Genomic DNA, 13,523 nt, shown 5'->3' on the forward strand with positions numbered 1-13,523 from the left:
TGGATGGAGATAAAGTCGCTGGAGATAAAGTACCAGCCAATAGGCTCCTAACTGCTATGCCACAGGCTGTGTTTGAAAAATGACAGTTAGGAGAGGATTGGCTGGTACTTTATCTCCAGTGACTTTATCTCCATCCAAGGCTTAGTAAATAGACTCCTAAATCACCTGTAATCATCCACAGATATCCTTAAAATATGAACTGTTAGCATGTTTGATAGGAATGAATATGGATTTGTTAGGCTACATTGCCTAGGCACAGAATCACTAAAAATAAGAATTTACTTACCGATAATTCTATTTCTCGGAGTCCGTAGTGGATGCTGGGGTTCCTGAAAGGACCATGGGGAATAGCGGCTCCGCAGGAGACAGGGCACAAAAAAGTAAAGCTTTTACCAGATCAGGTGGTGTGCACTGGCTCCTCCCCCTATGACCCTCCTCCAGACTCCAGTTAGGTACTGTGCCCGGACGAGCGTACACAATAAGGGAGGCAATTTGAATCCCGGGTAAGACTCATACCAGCCACACCAATCACACCGTACAACTTGTGATCTAAACCCAGTTAACAGTATGGTAACAGAAAGAGCCTCTTAAAGATGGCTCCTTAACAATATAACCCGAATTTGTTAACAATAACTATGTACAGTATTGCAGATAATCCGCACTTGGGATGGGCGCCCAGCATCCACTACGGACTCCGAGAAATAGAATTATCGGTAAGTAAATTCTTATTTTCTCTATCGTCCTAAGTGGATGCTGGGGTTCCTGAAAGGACCATGGGGATTATACCAAAGCTCCCAAACGGGCGGGAGAGTGCGGATGACTCTGCAGCACCGAATGAGAGAATTCCAAGTCCTCTTTTGCCAGGGTATCAAATTTGTAGAATTTTACAAACGTGTTTTCCCCCGACCACGTAGCTGCTCGGCAGAATTGTAATGCCGAGACCCCTCGGGCAGCCGCCCAAGATGAGCCCACCTTCCTTGTGGAATGGGCCTTAACAGATTTAGGCTGTGGCAGGCCTGCCACAGAATGAGCAAGTTGAATTGTGTTACAAATCCAACGAGCAATCGTCTGCTTAGAAGCAGGGGCACCCAACTTGTTGGGTGCATATAGTATCAACAGCGAGTCAGATTTTCTGACTTCAGCCGTCCTTGAAATGTATATTTTTAAGGCTCTGACAACGTCCAACAACTTGGAGTCCTCCAAGTCGCCAGTGGCCGCAGGCACCACAATAGGTTGGTTCAGGTGAAACGCTGATACCACCTTAGGGAGAAAATGCGGACGAGTCCTCAGTTCTGCCCTATCCGAATGGAAGATTAGATAAGGGCTTTTATAAGATAAAGCCGCCAATTCAGATACTCTCCTGGCGGAAGCCAGGGCCAGTAACATAGTCACTTTCCATGTGAGATATTTAAAATCCACCTTTTTCAATGGTTCAAACCAATGGGATTTGAGGAAATCTAAAACTACATTTAGATCCCACGGTGCCACCGGAGGCACCACAGGAGGCTGTATATGCAGTACTCCTTTAACAAAAGTCTGTACCTCAGGAACTGAGGCCAATTCTTTTTGGAAGAATATTGACAGGGCCGAAATTTGAACCTTAATAGATCTCAATTTGAGACCCATAGACAATCCTGATTGTAGGAAATGTAGGAAACGACCCAGTAGAAATTCCTCCGTCGGAACACTCCGATCCTCGCACCACGCGACATATTTTCGCCAAATGCGGTGATAATGTTTCGCGTGGACTTCCTTCCTTGCCTTAATCAAGGTAGGAATGACTTCTTCTGGAATGCCTTTCCCTTTTAGGATCTGGCGTTCAACCGCCATGCCGTCAAACGCAGCCGCGGTAAGTCTTGAAAGAGACAGGGACCCTGTTGTAGCAGGTCCCTTCTCAGAAGTAGAGGGCACGGGTCGTCCGTGACCAACTCTTGAAGTTCCGGGTACCAAGTCCTTCTTGGCCAATCCGGAGCCACTAGTATTGTTCTTACTCCTCCTCACCGTATAATCTTCAATACCTTTGGTATGAGAGGCAGAGGAGGAAACACATATACTGATTTGTACACCCAAGGTGTTACCAGTGCGTCCACAGCTATTGCCTGTGGATCTCTTGACCTGGCGCAATACTTGTCCAGTTTCTTGTTGAGGCGAGACGCCATCATGTCTACCATTGGTCTTTCCCAACAGTTTACTAGCATGTGGAAGACTTCTGGATGAAGACCCCCCTCTCCCGGGTGAATATCGTGTCTGCTGAGGAAGTCTGCTTCCCAGTTGTCCACGCCCGGGAAGAACACTGCTGACAGTGCTATTACGTGATTCTCCGCCCAGCGAAGAATCTTGGTAGCTTCTGCCATTGCACTCCTGCTTCTTGTGCCGCCCTGTCTGTTTACATGGGCGACCGCCGTGATGTTGTCCGACTGAATCAACACCGGTTTTCCTTGCAGGAGTGGTTCCGCCTGGCTTAGAGCATTTTAGATTGCTCTTAGTACCAGAATGTTTATGTGAAGAGACTTTTCCAGGTTCGTCCATACCCCCTGGAAGTTTCTTCCTTGTGTGACTGCTCCCCAACCTCTCAGGCTGGCGTCCGTGGTCACCAGGATCAAATCCTGTATGCCGAATCTGCGGCCCTCCAATAGATGAGCCTTTTGCAACCACCACAGAAGATATACCCTTGTCCTTGGCGACAGGGTTATTCGCAGGTGCATCTGAGGATGCGACCCTGACCATTTGTCCAACAGATCCCTTTGGAAAATTCTTGCATGGAATCTGCCGAATGGAATTGCTTCGTAAAAAGCCACCATTTTTCCCAGGACTCTTGTGCATTGATGTACAGACACCTTTCCTGGTTTTAGGAGGTTCCTGACAGGTCGGATAACTCCTTGGCTTTTTCCTCGGGAAGAAAAACCTTTTTCTGAACCGTGTCCAGAATCATCCCTAGGAACAGCAGACGTATCGTCGGAAAACAGCTGCGATTCTTGGAATATTTAGAATCCAGTCGTGCCGCCGAAGAACTACTTTAGATAGTGCTCTTCCGACCTCCAACTGTTCTCTGGAACTTGCCCTTTTTAGGTCGTGCAAGTAAGGGATAATTTAGATGCCTTTTTTCTTTGAAGAAACATCTTTTCGGCCATTACCTTGGTAAAAAGGCCCGGGGTGCCGTGGATAATTCAAACGGCATCGTCTGAAACTGATATTGACAGTTCTGTACCACGAACCAGTGGTACCCTTGATGAGAAGGACAAAATTTGGACATGGAGGTAATCCTTGATGTCCAGGGACACCATATAGTCCCCTTTTTTCCGGTTCGCTATCACTGCTCTGAGTGACTTTATCTCGATTTGAACCTTTTATGTAAGTGTTCAAAACATTTTAGATTTAGACTATGTGTCACCAAGCCGTCTGGCTTCAGTACCACAATATAGTGTGGAAAAATAATACCCTTTTCCTTGTCGTAGGAGGGGTACTTTGATTATCACCTGCTGGATATACAGCTTGTGAATTGTTTCCAATGCTGCCTCCCTGTCGGAGGGAGCCGTTGGTAAAGCAGACTTCAGGAACCTGCGAGGAGAAGATGTCTCGACTCTCCAATCTTTACCCCTGGGATAATACTCGTACGATCTAGGGGTCAACTTGCGAGTGATCCCACTGCGCCCTGAGACTCTTGAGACTACCCCCCCACCTTGAGTCCGCTTGCACGGCCCCAGCGTCATGCTGAGGACTTGGCAGACGCGGTGGAGGGCTTCTTTTCCTGGGAAAGGGCTGCCTGCTGCAGTCTACTTCCCTTACCTCTATGTCTGGGCAGATATGACTGGCCTTTTGCCTGCATGCCCTCATGGGAAAGGAAAGATTGAGGCTGAAAAGACGGTGTCTTTTTTAGCTGAGATGTAACTTGGGGTAAAAAAGGTTGGATTTCCCAGCTGTTGCTGTGGTCCCCAGGTCCGATGGACCGACCCCCAAATAACTCCTTCCCTTTATACAGCAATACTTCCATCTGCCGTATGGGATCTGTATCACCTGACCACTGTCGTGTCCCTGACATCTTCTGGGAGATATGGACAACGCACTTATCTTGATGCCAGAGAGCAAATATCCCTCTGTGCATCTCACATACATATATATAGAATGCATCCTATTAAATGCTGTACATGAATAAAATATTTTCAGTCAGGGAATCCGACCAAGCCAACCCAGCACTGCATCTCCAGGCTGATGGCGATCGCTGGTCGCAGTATAACCACCGTATGTGTGTATATACTTTTTAGGATATTTTTCCAGCTTCCTATCAGCTGGCTCCTTGAGGGCGGCCGTATCTGGAGACGGTAACGCCACTTGATAAGCGTGTGAGCGCCTTATCACCCTAAGGGGTGTTTCCCAACGTACCCTAATTTCTGGCGGGAAAGGGTATAACGCCAATATTTGCTATCGGGGTAACCCTACGCATCATCACACACTTCATTTTATTTTATCTGATTCAGGAAAAACTACAGGTAGTTTTTTCACTCCCACATAATACCCTTTCTTGTGGTACTTGTAGTATCAGAAACACGTAACACCTCCTTCATTGCCCTTAACGTGTGGCCCTAATGAGAAATACGTTTGTTTATTCACCGTCGACACTGTATTCAGTGTCCGTGTCTGTGTCTGTGTCGACCGACTGAGGTAAATGGGCGTTTTTTTAAAAACCCCTGACGGTGTTTCTGAGACGCCTGGACCGGTCCTAATAGATTGTCGGCCGTCTCATGTCGTCAACCGACCTTGCAGCGTGTTGACATTCTCACGTAATTCTCTAAATAAGCCATCCATTCCGGTGTCGACTCCCTAGAGAGTGACATCACCATTACAGGCAATTTCTCCGCCTCCTCACCAACATCGTCCTCATACATGTCGACACACACGTACCGACACACAGCACACACACCGGGAATGCTCTGACAGAGGACAGGACCCACTAGCCCTTTGGGGAGACAGAGGGAGAGTCTGCCAGCACACACCAAAAACGCTATAATTATATAGGGACAACCTTATATAAGTGTTTCTCCCTTATAGCATCTTTTATATATATACAATATCGCCAAAATCAGTGCCCCCCCTCTCTGTTTTAACCCTGTTTCTGTAGTGCAGTGCAGGGGAGAGCCTGGGAGCCTTCTCTCCAGCTTTTCTGTGAGAGAAAATGGCGCTGTGTGCTGAGGAGATAGGCCCCGCCCCTTTTTCGGCGGGCTCGTCTCCCGCTATTTTTGAAGTTAGGCAGGGGTTAAATATCTCCATATAGCCTCTGTGGGCTATATGTGAGGTATTTTTTGCCTCTAATAAGGTTTTTATTTGCCTCTCAGAGCGCCCCCCCCAGCGCTCTGCACCCTCAGTGACTGTTGTGTGAAGTGTGCTGAGAGGAAAATGGCGCACAGCTGCAGTGCTGTGCGCTACCTTTATGAAGACTCAGGAGTCTTCAGCCGCCGATTTTGGACCTCTTCTCTCTTCAGCGTCTGCAAGGGGGCCGGCGGCGCGGCTCCGGTGACCATCCAGGCTGTACCTGTGATCGTCCCTCTGGAGCTAGTGTCCAGTAGCCAAGCAGCAAATCCACTCTGCACGCAGGTGAGTTCACTACTTCTCCCCTAAGTCCCTCGTTGCAGTGATCCTGTTGCCAGCAGGACTCACTGTAAAGTAAAAAACCTAAGCTAAACTTTCTCTAAGCAGCTCTTTAGGAGAGCCACCTAGATTGCACCCTTCTCGTTCGGGCACAAAATCTAACTGGAGTCTGGAGGAGGGTCATAGGGGGAGGAGCCAGTGCACACCACCTGATCTGGTAAAAGCTTTACTTTTTTGTGCCCTGTCTCCTGCGGAGCCGCTATTCCCCATGGTCCTTTCAGGAACCCCAGCATCCACTTAGGACGATAGAGAAAGTAGAATTAAATGGATTCAGAACAGTCAGATAGAGGATATAAGCAAGGCTTGTGGTGTATAAATTAGTGAAAGATCGCCTGACAAAGCACACAGAATATGAAGCTTACAAAGTTATATACTTAGCTGACACTCTCAAAGAACGGAGTGAAAAGGAGATGACTGTAGCGACCGTAAAGCGTATGCGACTCTACTGTATTGTGAGTTGTATGCGTCTGTGCAATCACACTGTGACCCACCTGCAAGAACTACCATCTCTAGGTGCAGATACAGAAGATGTGACTCAGTGTAGGTTGCAACTCTGGCCACACATCAACGGAACATTTCTGTGAGATGCATGTGTGTCAGAATTACTCATAACTACTTAAAGATGTGTATGAAACCTGGGATGCATGCACAGTTTGCTAAAAAGCCCTAGATGCAGACGCATTCGATCTAGACCTGGTTGCGACTAAGAATCAGTCCCGAGGGTGTTGTACCAAGACGTCAGGATAAAAACACTAGAATATAGGTTCTCAATGATGTAAAAAAGAACAAAGGGCGCTCTTCAGTGTCTTCAACTGTCAGGAAAAAGAAGACGCAACAGATGGAACAAAGACTCTGTGAGGAGAAAACTCTTTTTGCCAAATATGCAGATTGTACCTGAGCAGAAACATAGGCTTGTGATAGAGAGATCAAAGCTCTTGACAATCTTGACAATAAGCACCTTTGTGAGGAGATGTAAGAACTGGTCAACTCTAAAGATAAAATTATGGAAATATATGAAGCCTAAGCTCAAGAACTCAAAGAGTTATTGAGTCATTGGGGTATATTTACTAAGATTCGTAATTTCCGAAAATAGGTCAAAGTTCAATCACGAATGACATCGACAGTGTAAAACTGCAACTTTTTGAATTGATTACGATGGATTTACTAAGCTGTCGTATTCGTATTTTTCTTTGCTTCCGATGTCGATGTCATTCGTTTTTTTTTACCTATTTTTACGGCAGTGATTAGCAAAACACTGCCGTTTTTTTTTACAATCAATCTCGGCCGGATCTGTGTGATCCGTGCTGGGGTTCTTATTTTTTTTTTTTTTAATTAAACAATGTAAAATCACAAAAAAAAATGCGTGGGGTCCCCCCTCCTAAGCATAACCAGCCTCGGGCTCTTTGAGCCGATCCTGGTTGCAGAAATATGGGGAAAAAATTGACAGGGGTTCCCCCATATTTAAGCAACCAGCATCGGGCTCTGCGCCTGGTCCTGGTTCCAAAAATACGGGGGACAAAAAGAGTAGGGGTCCCCCGTATTTTTAAAACCAGCACCGGGCTCCACTAGCTGGACAGATAATGCCACAGCCGGGGGTCACTTTTATACAGTGCCCTGCGGCCGTGGCATCAAAAATCCAACTAGTCACCCCTGGCCGGGGTACCCTGGGGGAGTGGGGACCCCTTCAATCAAGGGGTCCCCCCCCCCCCAGCCACCCAAGGGCCAGGGGTGAAGCCCGAGGCTGTCCCCCCCCCATCCAATGGGCTGCGGATGGGGAGGCTGATAGCCATTTGTGATAATGAAAAGATATTGTTTTTAGTAGCAGTACTACAAGTCCCAGCAAGCCTCCCCCGCATGCTGGTACTTGGAGAACCACAAGTACCAGCATGCGGCGGAAAAACGGGCCCGCTGGTACCTGTAGTACTACCACTAAAAAAATACCCAAAAAAACACAAGACACACACACCGTGAAAGTATAATTTTATTACATACATACACACATACATACATACTTACCTTATGTTCTCACGCAGGTCGGTCCTCTTCTCCAGTAGAATCCAAGGGCTACCTGTTGAAGAAATTCTACTCACCAGATCCATGGGTCCAGGCTCCTCGGCAAATCCAGGGTTAATCCACGTACTTGAATAAATAAAAAAAAACGGTGTCCCGACCACGAACTGAAAGGGGACCCATGTTTGCACATGGGTCACCTTCCCACGAATGCCAGAAACCCACTTTGACTTCTGTCTAAGTGGGTTTCTTCAGCCAATCAGGGAGTGCCACGTTGTAGCACTCTCCTGATCAGCTGTGTGCTGCTGTCCTCACTGACAGGCAGCACGCGGCAGTGTTACAATGTAGCGCCTATGCGCTACATTGTAACCAATGATGGGAACTTTCTGCCCTGCGGTTGACCTAAAGTGACGTCACCGCTGAGCAGAAAGTTCCCAGCATTGGTTACAATGGAGCGCATAGGCGCTACATTGTAACACTGCCGTGTGCCGCCTGTCAGTGAGGACAGCAGCACACAGCTGATCAGGAGAGTGCTACAACGTGGCACTCCCTGATTGGCTGAAGAAACCCACTTAGACAGAAGTCAAAGTGGGTTTCTGGCATTCGTGGGAAGGTGACCCATGTGCAAACATGGGTCCCCTTTCAGTTCGTGGTCGGGACACCGTTTTTTTTTTTTATTCAAGTACGTGGATTAACCCTGGATTTGCCGAGGAGCCTGGACCCATAGATCTGGTGAGTAGAATTTCTTCAACAGGTAGCCCTTGGATTCTACTGGAGAAGAGGACCGACCTGCGTGAGAACATAAGGTAAGTATGTATGTATGTGTGTATGTATGTATGTAATAAAATTATACTTTCACGGTGTGTGTGTCTTGTGTTTTTTTGGGTATTTTTTTAGTGGTAGTACTACAGGTACCAGCGGGCCCGTTTTTCCGCCGCATGCTGGTACTTGTGGTTCTCCAAGTACCAGCATGCGGGGGAGGCTTGCTGGGACTTGTAGTACTGCTACTAAAAACAATATCTTTTATTTTACAACAAAGGCTATCAGCCCTCCCATCCGCAGCCCATTGGATGGGGGGGGACAGCCTCGGGCTTCACCCCTGGCCCTTGGGTGGCTGGGGGGGGGGGACCCCTTGATTGAAGGGGTTCCCACTCCCCCAGGGTACCCCGGCCAGGGGTGACTAGTTGGATTTTTGATGCCACGGCCGCAGGGCGCTGTATAAAAGTGACCCCCGGCTGTGGCATTATCTGTCCAGCTAGTGGAGCCCGGTGCTGGTTTTAAAAATACGGGGGACCCCTACTCTTTTTGTCCCCCGTATTTTTGGGACCAGGACCAGGCGCAGAGCCCGATGCTGGTTGCTTAAATATGGGGGAACCCCTGTCATTTTTTTCCCCATATTTCTGCAACCAGGATCGGCTCAAAGAGCCCGAGGCTGGTTATGCTTAGGAGGGGGGACCCCACGCAATTTTTTTGGCAAAAATAAGCACTTTCCCACCCCTTCCCACTGATATACATGCACGGATCTCATGGATCCCTGCATGCATCTCAAATCACGGAAAAAAAAAGCAGGTCTGTTTTTTTTTAGGACTTTTTTACGAGTTGTAATTTTTCACGGCAGTGTTTTGTGTTTTTTTGCTTTGCACTTCTTAGTAAATGACCGAGATTCATATCTAAACAGGCGTAATATGACCGATGGTGTATTCATTCGTAATTTTTTACCTGAACTAGCAAAAAATTACGAATGCCCTCATCACTGCCGTGATTAGTGTTTAGTAAATGACCGAGATTAACCGAGATGACACTTTGAAGAAAAAACGGCATCTCGGTCAAAATCGGGAGCTTAGTAAATATACCCCATTGTCTGAGTAGCTACAGCAGGTAAACTGTGTGAAAAGGAATTTAAAGAAACTCACTCTCGAAACTGAACGTTATGAATTAGCCAGTGCGGTTCAGGCTCTTCCAAAGAACAAGATAGGGTCTTAGGAACAGTGGCAATACTGGTCTCAAGAAACAGTCTCAAGAGACATGGTTGTTTGCCAACCTTCAGAATTTGCAAATGATCATGATTACAATTTATCAGAGTTTTATATATAGGCACCAATGGGACGTTATAGTTGTGCTTCAAGCACATGCTCTTGGGACAGATACTCAGTGTCACAATACTATTGCTTTTAGCCTACACGGGTGTATCCAGCTATCCATTGCAATACTGCCACAGACGACACCCTCTGTCTTAGCACAGCATGTCGGCAGCTGACTCAGACGTCGAGGCTGCATGGGAATTAGCACAGCTTGATGCTAAAGAGCGCTACAGCTATTCCGACGTGGAGGCTCAAGCCATTTTAATCAAGCAAAAATTGGAAGATGACTTGCCTTCATCCACAGTAGAGGAGCTTTTTCGCCAATGGCAGAAATTAAAACAATGAGAATGTGACTTTACTTACCATGGTATCACATTATCAGATTACTATAGGAACAACCAAATACCCAGGGGCTTTAGGATAAGGAACACCCCTACCATTGGACGCTACAGTATACCCTTCTGCCGACGTTGGGTGGCCATTTTAAATAAGTGCTCCACAGACCTGATGCTTCTGGTAGTAGAGGAGTCTACCCGAGAACTGACACTCATTAAGGAGCAACTAACAGCCTTTGAGGCTGCACATAAAGCCACATTAGCAGCAGACAAGACCACCAATTGGGTTGATAAGATACAGGTCCAAATGGAGGAATATAGGAGTAATTTGATTAAATACAAAAAAGAAAAACTGTATAAAGTACAACAGGACTATCAACAATGAAAAGTTTATGCATGGCCCAGTAACACTACTTCTTCATATGAACGTTCACAGCCACATAGGAGTTACCGTCAACGGAGACTCCAGTACCTCTGTGACAGACAGTGAACAAACCAGCACGCCGTCTACTTCTAACCAAGCGGCCTACCCTTTAGGGGTACTGACTCGATGGTGCAATCGCCCCACTCCGGACGAGGCGGTCGGGGCAGAACAAGAGGCTACAGCACACGGCGACCCCCACGCCGTTGACCGATTTAGTTATAAACCTGTCTTCCACTCCCCTTACACAGGCAGAACTTAAGTTATTATCCAGAGGCTTGTCCTTCGTGCCAACGGTAAAACCGAATGCTTTTTCTTCACAGGTGGAAAATTATAAATTTAACAGGAAACTACGCCTGAAGAATCATTTTGGGATGAGTGAGGACTCTAGACAGGCATCCACCATCCCAGAGAAATTAAAGAGAGTAGCACCACGCTCTAAATTTGATCCTAGTACTAATAATCCCTCAATACGTACATTTTCCAGGATGATGGAACAATCTTATCAACAAGCGTCCAGCATAGGCAGCTACCCAAATCTTAGTCAACAAGAGAGGAACGCCTTGAAGGACTTGTCAACTAGGACTGATCTTATAATAAGGGATGCTGACAAAGGCGGAGCTATCGTCATTCAGGATTTGACTATGTGACAGAGAGCAATCGACAACTTACTGATGCCGCTACTTATAAATTACTGACCTTTGACCCTACAATACAGTACAAGAGGGAATTAGATGCATTTCTGACGCAAGCAGCATTGACTGGTTCACTGAGCTTAGAACAAGTACAAGCTATGAAAGTAGATTACCCGATAGTGCCTTTATTTTACACTGTGCCTAAAGTGCACAAGTCTTTGACTAATCCCCCTGGCCGACCTATTGTGTCGGCCAGAAATTCCTTGTATCACCCAGTGGCGATCTTTTTAGACGCATATTTAAACCCTTGTATTCAAGCGGTACCTTCGTATTTGAAAGATACGACAACTCTGTTGATACATCTACAACATATGGTGCTACCTACTGAGCAGTTGATGTTATGTAGTGCAGATGTCACCAGTCTCTACACCTGCATCCCTCATGATGCGGGTGTGGAGGCTGTACGGGATCTCATTACTGACAACCCGCTATATTTGGGTCCAGCAATAGAGGTTTTTTTTACATCTGTTAACATTAGTGTTGACCCGTAATTACTTTACATTCAATGGGCGCATATATTTACAACTTGCAGGTTGTGCGATGGGGTCCCCAGTGGCCCCATCGTACGCTAATGCCTACATGTATTCAATAGAAACCACTCTGTTTGGCTCCCACGATCAGTCGTCTCTGTACTTCTACAAGAGGTACATAGACGACTTATTGATCTTCTGGAGGGGTAGTGCAGAGTCCTTATCGGCATTATTAGATGAGCACAATGCATTAGATGGGGCAGTCAAATTTACTTATCAGATGTCAGAGCATGAGATTCACTGTTTAGATGTAGCCATTACGGTAACATCAGGAGAGATACATACTAATTTATATGTTAAATCAACTGACAGGAATTCGGTCCTACATCATGCTAGCTTTCATCCGTATTCCACACGTAAGGGTTTACCATATTCCCAAATGCTGAGGGCTAGGCGTATTATCTCTGACCCACAGCAATCAATTGAGACACTCGATCAGATGGTGGATAAATTTCAGGCAAGAGGATACCCACGAGAGGAATTGTTAGCCAGTAAGACCAAAGTCATGAGACACACCAGGGAGTCCTTACTGAATTCCGCAGTAACTCCACCAACAGTTTTGACACAAGAGGCCCCTAGGATCCCGTGGGTTAATAGGTATACTACAGCAACCACCTCTATAGTCAGTCAGGCAAAGAGATTGTGGCCATTGGTCAATTCAGACCACACATTACCAGCCCTACAAGGCACTAGGCTACTCCCCAGTTATACCAAAGGGCAAAGTATTGCCGATAAAGTGGTTAAATTGGATGTCTTTCCATTGACCAAACAAATACAATCTCATTTTTTGCGCCCTAAAGTAGGGTGTTTCCGCTGCCTTGGTTGCTCTACGTGCAACACATTTATGACAGGTTCCTCTTTCAGTCACCCCATAACGGGGAAACAATTTAAGATCCGTTACCGAGTCACTTGTACCACTGCACATGTAACTTATATGTTAAAATGTCCCTGTGGGCTTGCCTATGTCGGCAAGACACAGAGGCAATTCCGAGAGAGGATGGCACTGCATCGCAGCGCCATCAAGCAAGCGATAGAAAAGGGTGTGAGTGAACAGCCGATTGCTCGACATTGCATGCAGGCGAGGCACACGGTAGCCAGCATGCGAGCTATCATTATTGACCATGTTCCTCTTTCCCATCGGGGCGGGGATCGGAACAAAGTCCTCATGCAACGTGAAAGCAGGTGGATTTATGTTCTTGATACCCTGTCACCAAGGGGGCTGAATGAGACACTAGGTCTACAATGTTTTTTATAAACAGCAAGTACAGCATAGTGCTTTATCCGACTGGTTTATTTACCTAGCGTTAAGCATAACTCTATATTTTCTAAATATAAGAGGACAGTGATATGTATTGAGTTATAAAATAATTACTGTTTATTATGTTACTAATGCTCAGACTGAGGTAATTGTTGTGATGCCGGTAATTGCTTTGATCCGCTGGTCTCCCGTGTTTTTAACTGATTGTTCTGTTTATTGTCTGGTTATGTGATGTCTGTGTTAAATGTTTTGTTTTGTTATGTTTTATTATGACAGCACGCAAGACCAACCTTTGGGTTGGTTTGGTTACAGTAGTTACCTAGCAACGCAGACCTCATGCTTTTGGATTGGCTCCCTGCCCGTCGCTGTTTCCTGACGTCATTGCTCCGGGACCTGTGCAGCTGCACTGACGGACGGGACGCTGGCGGCGGCGCCGGACAGGTGAGTCTAATCCTGGCACTGAGTACCTGTTTGGGAGGGTATATAAGTGTATACATTGTACTGTGTATTTGTGTATGATTTGTCCCTGAAGACGGGGTGCAGTCCCCGA

The 13,523-nt window shown here is 46.5% G+C and overlaps 1 protein-coding gene across 2 annotated transcripts in view; it reads right to left on the reverse strand.

Annotated features, from left to right (window-relative positions):
- The window catches only part of SYNJ2 (synaptojanin 2), a 468,795-nt gene that overhangs the window by 94,107 nt on the left and 361,165 nt on the right, over positions 1-13,523 (reverse strand). The gene's annotated exons all lie outside the window — the stretch shown is intronic.

The sequence above is a fragment of the Pseudophryne corroboree genome, chromosome 4 (assembly GCF_028390025.1).
Source record: "Pseudophryne corroboree isolate aPseCor3 chromosome 4, aPseCor3.hap2, whole genome shotgun sequence".
Taxonomy (NCBI): Eukaryota; Metazoa; Chordata; class Amphibia; order Anura; family Myobatrachidae; genus Pseudophryne; species Pseudophryne corroboree.